At 43.7% G+C, this 15646-nt stretch overlaps 1 protein-coding gene across 3 annotated transcripts in view; it reads right to left on the bottom strand.

Moving 5' to 3' along the window:
* PLEKHA6 (pleckstrin homology domain containing A6) overlaps nucleotides 1-15646 on the bottom strand; it is a 214417-nt gene that overhangs the window by 88425 nt on the left and 110346 nt on the right. The window contains exon 1 of one of the 3 annotated variants that reach the window (XM_044004730.1): nucleotides 10561-10844. The exons of the other annotated variants lie outside the window; for them this stretch is intronic. The gene's annotated coding sequence lies outside the window, so the exon portion shown is untranslated. Of the gene's footprint in view, nucleotides 1-10560; nucleotides 10845-15646 lie in introns of those variants that run through there. 3 annotated transcript variants of the gene reach the window in all.

Genomic DNA, 15646 nt, shown 5'->3' on the forward strand with positions numbered 1-15646 from the left:
AGTGGGCTTAATGACCTCACCAACTTCCCAGGCTTGTTGTGATGATAAAATCAGATATTTGTAAGTCATTCTGCAAACTCTAAAGCACAATAGAAATATTGGCTGGTATTATTATGATCAGTTTAGAAGCCAGACCCTCAAAGAGGATATGTTTGAATGAATAGAATCCTTACAGAAAGTCAGGAACAAGAGCAAAATTAAGCCACCGACCACTTTAGGGGAAAGTGTGGCATGTCTGAGGGAGGTGGAGAGGAAGACAAGGGAGAGAACAGACAGGGGAAAGCCAGGAATCTGGAAGAGAGTGCTGGTGAGGGGATGAATTTGCAAATCCTCAAGGGAAAGCTGGATGAGAGAGGCTAATAGCTGAAGGAGCTCTAGGAAATGCACCCAGGAATGGAGATGGGGCAGAAAAGCTTCCTTTCTCTGAATTATTCAAAGTAAACGCTATCCCTCACTATCTGAGTACCTCCCTGGGGCCGAGGAGTCCCATCCCCATCTCTAGTCCCATTTAGGAAAGTACACCCTCCCCAGCCCAGTCCCTTTCAGAGGATGCCTGTTAGCCCCATCTGTTCTCTCTCATTGGCTAAAGCAGATGCTTTTTGTTTCTATGACAACAGCCCTTCAGCCCAGATCCCTTTTTTGATGGGTAATCTCCTCAGTGAAGGATAAAGCCTTGTCTTGGCCTTTCTTCCTCAATGTGGTTGGCACTGGCCTTAGACAGCACTGCCTGGAGCTTTCCTCTCACCCTCAAGGGACCTTCAGGGAAAACAGCGATTCTTTTCAGCCCATTGCCTGGAGGTTAGGGTTCAAATCCTGTTTGACCTCAAGATGACCCTGAATTGACATCATGTGAAATCGCTGCAAACTAGAGGAAAGCAAGGTCCCTCCATCACTGCCCAAACAATGGACCAGCATCCATCTCCCCTGTGCACCATTAACAGCGTATCACGTGTCTCTGGAAGATTGAATTAACACCTCATTTCCAGGCCATCCGGTGAAGAGCAGCAGAGACCCCTAATAGGATTTCCTTATATCAGACCATAAATTTTCATCCTTACATGGGGCCGTAATCCTGCCAGACGGCACTTGTTTCCTCTGACGTGGCTCGTGCCCACCCTGGCCACTAGTGCATCCCGACAGCACAGAAGAGAAGGTCCAAACCCAAACCCCAGAAGATGCAAAAGGAACTACCTATGTCCCAGCCATACTAAACAGTCGCTATTCCGACAGCAGCTAGAGATGATGCTTCATCAATAAGCCCAACTTGACCCACATTATTTCTCAGGCCTCCTGGTCCCACATCGAAGCAGCTGGAGGGTTTCTCTTAAACCATGCGCTTCAACAGTCCTCCTGAGTCGAGCTGGTTGGGATTGCAGAAGCGATTTAAAAAACACTCCCAAGTGGAATGAAAACTCTCTTTCCAGTTTCTTGGGCAGGGGAAAGGCCAAGAAATCATTCTCATGGGGCAGCTCAAATCCATCTTTCCTAAAAGATTCTTCCACCTCCTCCCCACTAACACTTTTTTTTTTAAGTACAGAGCAAAAAAGGCTGAAGCTAGGAAAATCAGATGCCTACTCTCCTTTGTTTCTTTCTCAGTTTGCATCGACTCCAATGCCCCCCATCCCAGGAGGCAAAGTTAATGATGTCATCAGATCTTTCAAGAAGCTTACCTCATCCCTGGGCTGGAGGGAAAGTCCCTGGGGGAAATATAACCCTGAACTGCCTTCCCCAGAGGAAGGCCCGTTTGACGAGGATGAAAATGGTCCGAGTGCCAGTCATCATCATCATAAATGTTGCCTGCTTTTCTGTGCTTGGCTGTGTGGCCTGAGCCAGCAACTGGGCTGTAGTGGTTAGTTGGTGGGAAGGGTTCTGGTATAGACATGCCCTCTGGATTCCACACATGCCTCCCTCCCCTTTCTCTTTTCCCACTTTTCCTTACTGGGCCACTGCCTAGCCCTCCCCTCACTACTCCACATCTTCCTCCAGCCCAAAACTTTAGTGGGTACCGCCCAGATTCCTGTGAGTGACTGCCACTGCTGGTCTAAGTCGCCACAGGGCTAGTAGCAGACCCCTGGGGAGGAGGAAAGGAGACTTAAGGAGACGATGTGGAACAGCTGGTGTGCCCAAGAATGTATGAAGATAGAATATTCTGAGGCAAGACCTAAGCATGTCTAAGCTGCATGTCAAGGTTTGGTATGTTTCTTGTGGTACCATTTCATGGCCCCAGGAGACTTAAAATATGTAAACTCAGCCCTGGTCACAAGCACTGAGGTCAAATGTTTGTACCTTGCAGTCTATCTTTAGATGTACCTGGGACTCTTCCATGGTGCCTCTGACACCTGAGGCCTTTCTTCACTGACCCTGAGGAATCTTCACCCTGTCACCTTAACCCAAGGACAGTCTTCGAGCCCTTGCATCTGTGGATCTGCCCTCTTCCTGAAAGCTCCATCCAGATTCCAGGCATTTAACTGAAATTATCCAATAAAGTATTTTTCTCTGGAAGTCTGTAGGTGTGGTCCCTTCCAGATGTCAGAGTGGCAGATACAGAGAACTCTGGGGGGTTGCTTTAACTAATAGAATCATAGCTCAAACTTTGTTTTCCAGGGGCAGCTAGGTGGTGCAGTGCATAAAGCACCGGCCCTGGATTCAGGAGGACCTGAGTTCAAATCCAGTCTCAGACACTTGACACTTACTAGCTCTGTGACCCTCATTACCTCCCCACCCCAAAAAAGTCATTCCATCTCCATGGACCTCAGTTACCTCATCCGTAAGGTCAGGGGAATCCGACTAGATGATCTCTAAGGCCCCTTCCCAATCTGAATCCCATGTCCTATGGAATCCTATATCACCTATGGACCTAGTGACCTAAAAACTCTTTGCAAACTTTAAAACAGTTATACATAAATATGTGAATGAATTGCTTTGGGTTTGTTTGTTTTTGTTTTTTTGGCAGGAGGCTGGACCTCCAATTTCATTTGTGTGGAAAAATCTCAGTAAAGAAAACTCTATCAAAGCAAATGGGAAACTGCTCTATGATTTACCATCTTAGATATAATGATATCGACTGCATAGCTAACTTCCTGCAACATTGAAAGGTTAAGTAACCTGCCAAGGGGTCACCCAAGCATTAGGTGTCAGGAGCAGGAGCAAAACTTACTGTCTTGGGGACAGCTAGGTGGCACAGTGGATAAAGCACCGGCCCTGGATTCAGGAGGACCTGAGTTCAAATCCAGCCTCAGACACTTGACATTTACTGGCTGTGTGACCCTCATTGCCCCCCCCCAAAAAAAAACAACTTACTGTCTTAACTTCTGGCTTCTGATTCCTTATAGCCTGCTGCCCCTTTTTATTCTTCCCTAGTTCCCCAAGATGATAATAATCTCTCCCATTTCAGATTTCTCATAAAACTTCACCCAAACGTTTCAATTTCTCTCTCTCTTTTTTTTTTATCAGAGTTATTTGGATCCTTGTCTCTCCCCTTTAGACTATATGTTCCTTGAGAACAGAGACAGTGTTGTATCTCTCTTTGTCTGCTAAGGGCCAAGCACAGTGTCACACACAGGGAATAGGGACTGGACCCTGTGATACCACTGATATAGGGGACTCCCAGAAGAAGAAACCCCTTCTACCAATGTAGTTTGGCACCTTGTCTGTAGGCATTTTGCTGAATGAATGACTTAAATGCCTCAGCAGAAATCTACCAAACAAGACCACTTCTTGGCACACCAAGTTTCCACCAAGCTCCCATCACTTTTTGTATTCAGGCCCTTCATCATCTTCACATCAGGGAAGCAGGCTTCGTGTTTGACACCTCTTCCCTAGACCACATCTCTCCATCTTACCCACAACAATAACATGTGATACTTTACTAGGTCACATGAAGTTGGGGAAAAGAAAGGAATATCAATGAGATAGAAGCAAACACAAATTAAATCAATTATGAATTATTGCCAGGAATGCACTCATATCTTGATACTAAACCAAACCTAGGTTGAGACAATGAGAGGAGGACTGGAAGCAACAGAACATGCTCTGAGCATGAGCAGAAATATCGAGAGAGGACTTAGTCTGGCTTTGTCCTGTTCTTGCCTATAGAGAGGAAAGGAGTTTGAGCAGTTCCAGCTCAAATTAAGTACTGTCTGGAGTTTTATGCAAAGATTGTATCGTGAATAACAATTCCAGCCCCACCTCTGCCTCTTAGTGCCAATATAAAGCAGGTCTTTTACATGTGCTACAATCAATCCAAACTGGACTCATTTCTATCCTGTATTCTTGTTCTGCCTGCCTCCCATATTCAAGCCTTTGGTCCATCATACTTGAAATGTGGTGCTAAAACCCAGATTTCCAGCCAATCCTTGAGCATTTCTCATGAGATTCTTGTAACTGGTGGAAAGAATGCTGACTGACAAAACTCTGCATGACTGAAGTGAGGGGAGAGGAGGGAGGAGTGGAGTTGATGTTCTAGCTTTGAGGAGGCATTCTTCCTGCTTCTTAACAAGAGAAACATACGTGGTTCCAGATTCTTTTTTAAATTGTTCTCTTGGGAAATGACTCAAGATAGGAGAAAGACTGCAACAGTTATTTAGGAGAAGCTGGTTCTTCCAACCAATCCCTGATTCCCAGCTTACCTCCTTAAAGACTTAAATGAGATCAGGGCCACTCTCTTGGTTGAGCAAAATCTCATCTTACTTGAAACTAAAGAGCTCATTTACTTTGTATAGTTTCTGTTACATTTTCATCTTTATAACTTGATCCTTTTTTGATTGCTATTTGTTTGGATAAATTCACTATTTGTAAATAAATTCACTACTCATAATTCAGTATTTGTGATAGTCTTTTGTGTAACTAGCATTTGATGGAAAGGAGTTAAGCTTGTGGATTTAAACTTGGGGCAATCATCTTCCCCTTAAGAGAGAGTGACCAGGAAAATATTCCCTAGACCAGCAATATTTAGGGGAACAGGATAATTCTAATGTGATGCCTGTCTTTCAAAGAAGAAAAGAGCAGCTAGCCTTGTGGTACTTTCTCTAGCTATCCTCAAGGCAAGAATAACAGGTGCCCTTGGAGAGAAATGGGCAAGATTCCAGGAATACCTATCACTATAAATTCAGACAACTCACATGGACAAACAAATCCGACATGGACAGTGAATACCTTACAAATTGAAAAGAACACTGGTTCTGGAGTCAAAGGAGATTCAAATTCTGTTTCTGGCATCTACTCTCTGAGTAACCTTGGGTAGGTCATTTAATTTTCCCAGGTGGTTTCCTCATCTATAAACCTCCTCATTATTCCTGTTTCCCTCCACCTGCTGATAAAGTGATCTTTCCCTCCTGAAATTCCTCATAGCTCTTCTCCTTTATGTCACTTGTGAACATGTTTGTAAGACTGGAAGGTCCTGAGGATGGGGCTTGTGTCGTGTCCTTTGTATCCCCAGAACTGGTCATAGGGTTGAACACTCTTTCTTTACTTTGGATCCATGATATCATTGGTGCAGGGACTTAGATTGTCGTCTGTTCTGCAATTTACAAACTTAGAAAGTTGACTGGGTCACACAGCTAGTAGATGTCAGATGGCAGGAAGAACAACAATACAGGTCTTTCTGATTCTGAGACCAGCTTTCTATTCTCTACACCAATCTGCTTCTTGCCTTACACAAAGCAGGCACTTGATGTTTGTTGAATCAGAGAATGAATGGATAGGAACATATTGATCAATATCATATAAGCCAGGGGCAGCTAGGTGGTGCAGTGGGTAAAGCACCAGCCCTGGATTCAGGAGGATCTGTGTTCAAATCCAGCCTCAGACACTTGACACTTACTAGCTGTGTGACCCTGGGCAAGTCACTTAACCCTCATTACCCCACAAAAAATTTTTTAAATATCATATAAGACAAAGAGGCCCTTTACCTGGAGTTAGAAAATCCTGAGTTCAAATCTAGCCTCTTGCTAGCTTGTGTGACTTTGAGCAAGTCACTTAATCTATCTGCCTCTGTTTCCTCATCTGTAAAAAGTGGATAACTATATCACCTACACTCCCCCAGGTTTGCTGTGAGGACAATATAATAAATCTTAAAGCAATTTATAAATGATAGCTTATAAATTATATCCTTATCACCAAGAGGGTGCATTCTCACTTACAGATGGGAAAACCAAGAACCAGAGTGGTTTGCTGACCTGCCCCAAAGTCACACAGGAAATGACTGGTAGAGTAAGTACTAGAATCCAGGTATCCTAATGCCCATCACAGAATTCTCTAACAGTCTCAACCCCTAGTGACTTGTTTTTAAAATGCCAGCTTTATACAGAGAATTCATTCCACCCAGCTACCCACATCTCCTTTCTTACGAGTTCCTAAAACATTGATCAATTAAATCATATTGAAGACACAAGCTGTGTCCTCTCTTCCTAGGTTCATCCTACCTCCTCTCTCCTCTGGGAGACGGTATCTACAGACTCAACAAAACGCCATCAGGTTCAGTTTCCACCAGGAGAATTGTGTGTATGTCAGTTTCCTCCTCCCTTTCAAATCTAATTTGCCTACTAAGATTGCCTGGAAACCAGATGGTGTTATAATGAGCTAGTAGAGGTCACCTCCCCCGGAGCAGAGGAGGAAGAGCAAACCCTGAAGAGACAGCAACCATGAATCCAATATGGTTCAGTTGGTCAGTCCTCCCACAGCTCCTGGCAAAGTCAATGTGGAATGACCCATTCATATCATTGGGCCACTCTTTCAGCCGGTCCAGCATCCTTCCCCTAGAGAAGAAGAGAGGTCCCAGGTTCTAAGAAGTGACAGGCTCTTAAAGTGGAAAAGAGAAACTGTATATAGACCACAGAGTCAGGAAGGAAGGTTTAAGCATAAAAAACATCATGCTAAAGTTCATGACTGACTATTCTTCATGTTCACCCTTGTTGCTATGTGGTCATTTTTCAGTCATGCCTGACTCTTCATGACCCCATTTGGGGTTTTCTTGGCAGAGATCCTGGAGTAGTTTGCCATTTCCTTCTCCAGTTCATTTTACAGATTAGGAGCTGAGACAAAGAGGGTTAAGTGACTTGCCCAAGATCACACAGCCAGTAAGTATCTGAGGCCAGATTTGAACTTAGGTCTTCTTGATTCCAGACCCAGCACCCTATCCACTGTACCACCTAGATGCCCATGTTCTCCCTCAGAACTAAATAAAATGGTATGGAGCAGGAAGGACTGAAATTAGACATGAGGATGATATTTGTAGCAGAGTGACTGGTACATAGTAAGTGCTAACTAATAATGCTAGTTATTATTAGTGTAAAGAATAAAGGATTTGACCTTAGAGAACCTGTATTCAAAGTCTGGCTTTGCTACTTCTTAGCTACATAACTTTGGGCAAATTAACTGCCCTTTCTGAGCCTCAGTTTCCTCATCTGTAAAATGAGAGGGTTGAACTAGATAAACTCTAAGGTCACCTCCCCCTCAAACAGCCTATGAGTCTAGTCTGTAATCAATTCAACAAACATTTATTAGGTACTTGCTATATACAAGGCCCTGTGGTTACAGTACCCTGAAAGAAGGAAAAAAAAAAAGAAAGAAGGAGGGAAGGAAGGAGGGAGGGAGGGAGGGAGGGAAGGAGGAAGAAAGGAAAGGAAAGGAAAGGAAAGAAGGAAGGAAGGAAGGAAGGAAGGAAGGAAGGAAGGAAGGAAGGAAGGAAGGAAGGAAGGAAGGAAGGAAGGAAGGAAGGAAGGAAGGAGGAAGGAAGAAAGAAAACCTGTCCTCACAGAGCTTACAATCTAACAAGGGTGGGTAGGAATTCAATACTTTAATATTTTAATGGATCTCTAATGTCATCAATGTGATTATCCCCTCTCCCCCCCACCGAAATAGGTACATATTACAATTCATTCCTGCTTTCTCATCCTTGTCCATGGCATCTCATAGACCCTCCACAAAGTATCTATCTCAGATTTTCTTATAGGTTTTCACCCCATTTTGTGAGCACTGGTGCAACACTGATTTGATACATGATGCCAGACAAAGGAGAGTGCCCAAGTACCCTAGCACAATTTGATGAGAGATTACTTTTGATTGGAGAATAAGAGAAGGCAGAAGCTGAGCTGGGCCTTGAAAGAAGAGAAGGATTGAAAAGATCAGAAAGGCATCTGTTTAACTGTATTATCTATCAAAGGTCTGTGTAATTGTCTCATTAGTATGAATCATTCACATGGTATGCTTCCAGAAGGCAGGGCCCAGGCACCTAGGTGCCCAGGTAGCACAGTGGAGAGAGCACTGGGTCTGGAATCAGAAAGACCTGGGTTTAAATCTGGCCTTGGATACTTACTGGTTCTGTGACTCTGGGTAAATTGCTTAGCTTCAGTTTGCCTCAGTTTCCTCAACTGTAAAATGGGGGTCACAATAGCACCTACCTCACTAGATGATTATGAGGATCAAATGAGATCCTATCTCTAAAGCACTTAGCACAGTACCTGACACACAGTAGATGATTAATGAATGTTTATTCCCTTATTCCTCTCCCTTCTCTTTCCTGCTTTGAATGCTCTATCAGGTATTAGACCACAGCAAGATAAGGTTTTAACAGTGAGCTCTAAGAAAATAAAAGCTGGGCACATTTTTAAAGTTTAATCTGGGGCCAGACAATTAACAAAACAATAAATCAAGGCCCAACCTGTAGCATTTGCCAATTTCTGAGATGTAAATGTTCACCCTGAAAATTTAACAATCAGCCCTCAGTTTGCACTGGCCCTAGCACACCTTCCCCAGCCCTTATGGCCTGAGGATACTTACTGAGCTGAATTCCTAGTCAGAATACAGCCATGGGATCATGGTATTTACAACTGGAAGGTGCCCTAAGAAATCACCTCATCCAACCCTGTCATTTTAAAAGAAGTTAACTGTTTAAATGGCATGCCCAATGATAGCAGGGAAATCCAAACCCATATCTTCTGACTTCAGATCCAATGTTCTTCACACTCCACCAAGGTACCCCTTTTTACTTCCTACCAGATCATAATGGGGGCAGGTAGATGGTGCAGTGGATAAAGCATGAGGAGTCATGAGGATATGAGTTCAAATCTCACCTCAGACATTTATTAGCTGTGTGACCCTGTGCAAGTCACTTAACCCCAATTGCCTTAAAATTTGGGGCCATCTCCAGTTGTCCTGATGTATATCTTGCCACTGGACCCAGATGGCTCTGGAGGAGAGAGTGAGGTTGGTGACCTTGCACAGCCCTCCCTCACTTAAATCCAATTTACTCCAAGTCATGACATCTGTCACAGCCCTCTTTGGGAATGAAGGACAAACAACAACAACTGGATCATGATTGCAACTAAGTGCTTTGAGATCATTGGCTGCCAGGAGTTTGGACAAGTGGGTAACCTGTGTCAGGTTTTAAGAATTACACTCTGCCCCACTCTCTCCCCTTTCCTCCTTGATCCTCACAAGAGATCATGACCACCCCCTCCCCCGCAAAAAAATATGCTTTCTGAAAGCCATCTCCAGCCTCTTGCTGAACCCAATCCAAGCCAGTCAATGTACCATTCCTGGTCTGATCCAGCCCCACAGCACATGCAGTCCACAAAGCCTGTGCTTTCCCAATGAGATCTCTGCAGTTGGGCTGGGACATCCACCCACCCACACTGGCATCGGATCTGGCATGATCGATGTACAATATGGCTCACCTGCAGGGCCTCAGACCCTTGCTCCCTGACACGGGGTACCACCCCCACACAATCCCTGACAGGAACACACCAAACACAGCCAGCCCTCCCCACCCACTCTCTCTGCCCAAATCAATCTCTTTGGGGCCTTAGAAAAGGCTGACTTTTTTGCCTCCATCCCATTCAACTTAAAGCAGAGGAGCCCCTCAGACTTTGTCTCTCAGAATTTCGGTTCTTTCAGGTAGTTTAAGACCAGTACTATATCCAAACATTTACACAAGGAATGTTTATTGACTGACAAATGGAACCCCCCTTCCAAAAAAACCTCTACATATCACAACAGCAAAGCAAACACCCAAGACTTCCCCCCCATAAAAAAAAAATCTTAAAGGCATTCCTAAGCTTCTCCCCAGAACAGACGATGCTCTAGGGCACTTAACCTCTGGATGCCTATCTCCAGCACAGGTCACCTATCTTCAAAGCTTCCTGCTTCATTCTCGCCCCCCTCCCCCCCAGCATTTTGGGTTAGCTGGAGTCAAGACTGCATTATAAAGGTCAGACACTTACCCCTTCATGAGTTGGGAAGGATGAGGAGAAGGGGAGGGAGTAAAGTACTGAGAAGAGTAGAGAATGGGCATAGGGAGGGGTATTGATATCTACTAGGAGGGAAGGAGATGAAAATGTCCTGGAAGAAGATTGCTTTCCCTTCTCCTCCCCTGGAAAGAAAGGATGTAAGAGTGCATTGACCCCTACCCACAAATCAATGGGGTACCCCCACTGTCCCTTCCTTCTCTTTGCATAACACAAGACACACGCTTTCATGTGTTTCTCCGTCCCCCTAAGAAACCTCCTCCCCCCAATCATGGACCAACGTAAGTCCCATGGGAACCAAGCACCTGGATTTTACCTTTACATCAGCAGAGCACCCAGGAGACAGCAGGAAGAGATGCTAGTGAGGAAAGGAGCAGAGGAGGAGGCAGTGATCCAAATCTGAATAAACTGCTGCTGTTGGGGGAGAGAGCCCAGCAGCGTCCATGGAAGGAGGGAAGGAAGGGAAGAACCCAGGAATCCACAGCTTCACTGCCTCCCAGGGAAGTGCCTGGGAAGCCTCTCTCCCTTCCCCCAGCGCCAACTGACAGAGCAGGGAAAAGACTGCCTGATAAGCTGGGTCTGAAATCTGAAACTGCAGGTTGGCTGAGCCCTATATAAACACACTCACACCCCCAGCTCCGCATGGCTCCCCAGCCTAGCCCAGCCCAGCCCAGCCCCAGCACATTCGCCTCCTCTCTCCACCCCACCCTGCTCCCTTGGTAACATCAGACAGCCCTCTAGCTGCTGCTCTTGCAGGAACTCAATGGATTGAAGAGCTTTGAGAGACCAGCCAGGAGCCCACCCACCCACCTCCCCTAGCCCCTGACAGCTCCTTTTTAGTGATGAGGACTAAAAGAATGGGGGAGGGGTGGAGGGGGGGGATCAAAATTCAGCTTTTCCAGAAACCCTCCTCTGGCTGGTCCCAGCATCCAGCAGCAAGTATTTTTTAAGGGCCTGCTACATCTGAATGAATATAACAATCTCAACTGGAAAGAAGTTCCCATTCTAAGGGGGATCATTAGATTTCCACATGGAAGGGAACTTAGAGGCTAGTTGGCACAACCCTCTCATTTTATACATGAAGAAGGTGTGGCCCAGACAAGTTAATTAAGCCATTTTCCCAAAGTCACACATAGTAAGTGGTGGAGATGGGATTTGAAGCCAGGTCCTTTGATTCACAAGCCAGTATGCTTTCCTTGATAACATACTTTCCTACCCCACCCTCCACCTCTAGTCCAAGGAATGGGACTCGTATTGGTCCTGATCCCAGGAAGACAGTGCTAAGGAGTAACACACTTCCGTGAGGAACTGCCCCTCTCCATTGGCAAATGCATTTGACTATTTGGGATGGGACTGAAGGAACAATCTACAAATCACTTCTTAGTGGGATGGATTGCCTCTCCTCTTTCTGCATCTAGCTATGGGATAACAATGGGAATCATCCAGAAGTGGCTGCAGTGGAGTGCCAAGAGCCACTGGCCTGGAAGTCAGCAGACTTGAATTCGGGTCCTGGCTTGACCAATTTACTAATTGTGTGACCGTAGGTAAGTGACTGTGGGTTGTAAAGCCCATAGAAACTGACCACTTGCATTATCCATCCTCACAGGGTTGTTATAAGGAGTGGATATGTGTATATGCGTATGAGTATATGTAAACATATATACACACATGAACGTGTATATATAATATGTGTATGTGTATTTGTTGTTGTACAGACATTTCATTTGTGTCTGATTCTTGGTTGACCCCATTTAGGATTTTCTTGGCAAAAATGCTAGAGTAGTTTCACATTTCCTCCTCTAGCTCATTTGCAAATGAGGAAAGCAAGGCAAACAGGGTTAAGTGACTTGCCCAACATCACATAGCCAGTAAGTGTCTGAGGCAGGATTTGACTCCAGGCCCAGTGTTCTATCTACTGTATTATCTATCTATCTATCTATCTATCTATCTATCTATCTATCTATCTATCTATCTATCTCTGTGTATATGGATGCATATACATATATATTATATGTCTATCTATAAACACTGTATGAATGTAAACTATTATTATCTTGTCCAACCCTATCATTTGACAGATAAGAAAATTGAGGGCCAGAGGATGAAATAATTTGCTCAAGGAACAGCTGGTTAGTGGAAAAGCCCAGGCTCGATCCCAGGTCAGTCTGCTCTCAGAGCATTGTTTTTCCCATTATAGCTCATACATTTACTCCTGATCTGAATACAGTATCAGTATGCTATTATGCATCAGAATGTTACACTGTGAGACAGTATAAATCAATGTTTCTGTTCTGTTACTGTGTTTACATGTCTTAGGCTGTAGACACTAAGAAAGTAGACATCATTCTGTCGCTCACCTTTCACATACTTGCTACATTCACTTCTAGGATGAAAAGCATTTTATGTCATAGGTTAAGGTCAATAATTAACAATGCATACTCATGGCTTCAACTATTATGGTTACGAAGACTGGACCCCAAATCTATATGCCCACACTGGTCTTCTTGCCCAAGTCCCAGTCCTAAATGTCTAGTTATTTGGTTTATTTGCTCTTCCTAATACACAACAATCCATATCCCACCTCCACACCTCTGCATTGATTGTCCCCTGTGCCAAAAAATGCTATCCCTGGCTTCTTTCCAGCCTCAGATCAAACATCACCTTCTACAGGAGCCCTTTCCCAGCCCTCACTCTCATGAGGCTAGTGTCTCCCTGTCTAAGGTTACCTTGTATATACTGTACCTATTTATGTATATGTTGTGTCCCATTAGAATGCAAACTCCCTGAAGAAAGGGGCTGTCTTTTCCTTTCTTTGAATCCCCAGTGATTAATTGGACACACACTTGGATGCCAAACTATCACCTTAAACTCAACATAACTAAATCCCAAATCCTCATCTTCCCTTCTCTACCCCAATCCTACCAAGGTAACTGACTCCCCCTTTGACTTCCCTCTTTCTGTGAAAGTCACCTTCATTCTTCCAGTTACCCAAGTTTGAGCCCTGAATCAGTTTTGACATTTTCCTCTCTTTCTTTTACCCCTCTTCAAGGACTGTGTCCCTTCTGGTCTTTTACAAAGGAATATCTGTTCATTTCTACTGCCACTCCCTTAGTTTATGCTTTATCACCTCACATCTAGATTGTTAGCCACTAACTAGTCTATACCTGCCCCAATCAGTATCCCACCTCTGAATTAATATTTCTAAAATACTATTATTATGTCACATACACACAAGCTAAAAAACCTTCAGTGGATCACTACTGGCAACTGGAGCAAAGTTCAATCTTGTACTGAAAAGGTAGGTTGCTGCTATACTGTAGAAGACCTGTAATATCAGGCAAATCTTCAATGCAATGATCCAATATGACTCTGAAGGACTTATGAAAATTTCAATTCATCTACAGAGAAAGAGCTGATGGATTCTGAAAACAGATTGAAGCATAATTTTTTTTTATAGTTCCTTAATCTGAAGTTTTGTTTTTGTCTATTTTCTTTTACAACCTGGCTAATGTGGAGATGTTTGCATGACTTCTCGTGTATAACTTATATTGAATTGCTTGAGTTCTTGGGGGGTGGGATGGGGGTGGGAAGGAGGGACGAAGAGAAGTTGGAACACAAGGGTTTAAAAAATTGATGTCAAAATTTGTTTTTTACATGTAATTTGGTAAATAAAATTCTAAACAGAAAAAAAAAATATATATATCAGGCAAATCTTCTACTACCCTTCCTCACTTTCCACTCCCAACTCCCAACCACAAGGAAACCAGGCTCATCTTATTGTTCCTTACCTACCCTATTTTCTTTCCCAGCCTCTGCAGCTTTGCTCACATCATATCCTGGGCCTGGAATACTCTCCCTGATCTCCTCTATCTAAATTCCTTTAAAAAGGAATTCTTTAAAAGAATTTAAGGGGCAGCTAGGTGGTGCAGTGGATAGAGCACCGGCCCCTGGAGTACCTGAGTTCAAATCCGGCCTCAGACACTTAACACTTATTAGCTGTGTGACCCTGGGCAAGTCACTTAACCCCAATTGCCTTACTAAAAAAAAAAAAAAAGAATTTAAATCAGGGAGAGCTAGGTGGCACAGTGGATAAAGCACTGGCCCTGGATTCAGGAGGACCTGAGTTCAAATCCAGCCTCAGACACTTGACACCTACTAGCTGTGTGACCCTGGGCAAGTCACTTAACTCTAATTGCCCTACAAAAAAAATTTAAAAGCAGCTTCTCAATGAAATCTTTCCTGATCAGACCAGCCCACAATGAGTTGTAAAAAAAAAAAAAAAAGCAAATTTCAGCTTCACATGAGGGAAAGAATAATAAATAGTAATAATAATATCATTTATAAACAAGGTTAAGGTTTGCAAAAGTATTTTACAAATATAGGGTGTCTCAAAGTCTCAGTGCAATTTTAAGTTATTAAAGCCTATCTCAGACTTAGCTCTTCTCAGCAATACAATGATACAAAATGATTCCAGAAGATTTATGATAGAAAATGTTCTCCGCATCCAGAAAAAAGAACTGTGGAATCTGAAGGCAGATTGAACCATACAGTTTCTACTTGGTTTTTTGTTTGTTTGTTTTTTGAGGTTTTTCCCTTTTGTTCTGATTCTTCTTTCACAACATGACTAATGCAGAAATATGTTAATGTGATTGTACATATAAAAAATATCAGATTGCTTTCTGTCTTGGGGAGGGGAGAGGGAAGGGAAGGAGGGAGAAAAATTTGGAACTAGGAATCTTATGAAAATAAATGTTGAAAACTATCTCTACATGTAACTGAAAAATAATAAAATACTTTTATGATTTTTAAAAAATTAAAAGCTGGGGCACCTAGGTGGCACAAGTAGATAAAGCACTGGCCCTGGATTCAGGAGGACCTGAGTTCAAATCTGGCCTCAGACACTTGGCACTTACTAGCTGTGTGACCCTGGGCAAGCCACTTAATCCTCATTGCCCTGGGATGGGGGGAAAGGAAAAAAATTAAAGCCTATCCCATTCTATCCTTATAATCCTGGGAAGTAGTTGCTATTATTATTCCTATTTACAGATGAAGAAACTGAGGCAGGCAGAGGTAAGTGACTTGCCTAGGATCACATAGATAGTTGTGGCTGCATTTGAACTCAATTCTTCCTAACTCCAGGTTCAGTTCTCTACCCACTGAACCACCTAGATGTCTAGGGAAAAGTTCCTAACAATTAAAGTTGGCCAAAAGTAGAATGGGCGGGGCAGCTAGGTGGCACAGTGGACAGAGCACTCGCCCTGGAGTCAGGAGTACCTGAGTTCAAATCCGGCCTCAGACACTTAACACTTACTAGCTGTGTGACCCTGGGCAAGTCACTTAACCCCAATTGCCCTCACTAAAAAAAAAAAAAACAACACAAAAACAAAAGTAGAATGGGCTGC

Source organism: Dromiciops gliroides, chromosome 4, assembly GCF_019393635.1.
Source record: "Dromiciops gliroides isolate mDroGli1 chromosome 4, mDroGli1.pri, whole genome shotgun sequence".
NCBI lineage: Eukaryota > Metazoa > Chordata > Mammalia > Microbiotheria > Microbiotheriidae > Dromiciops > Dromiciops gliroides.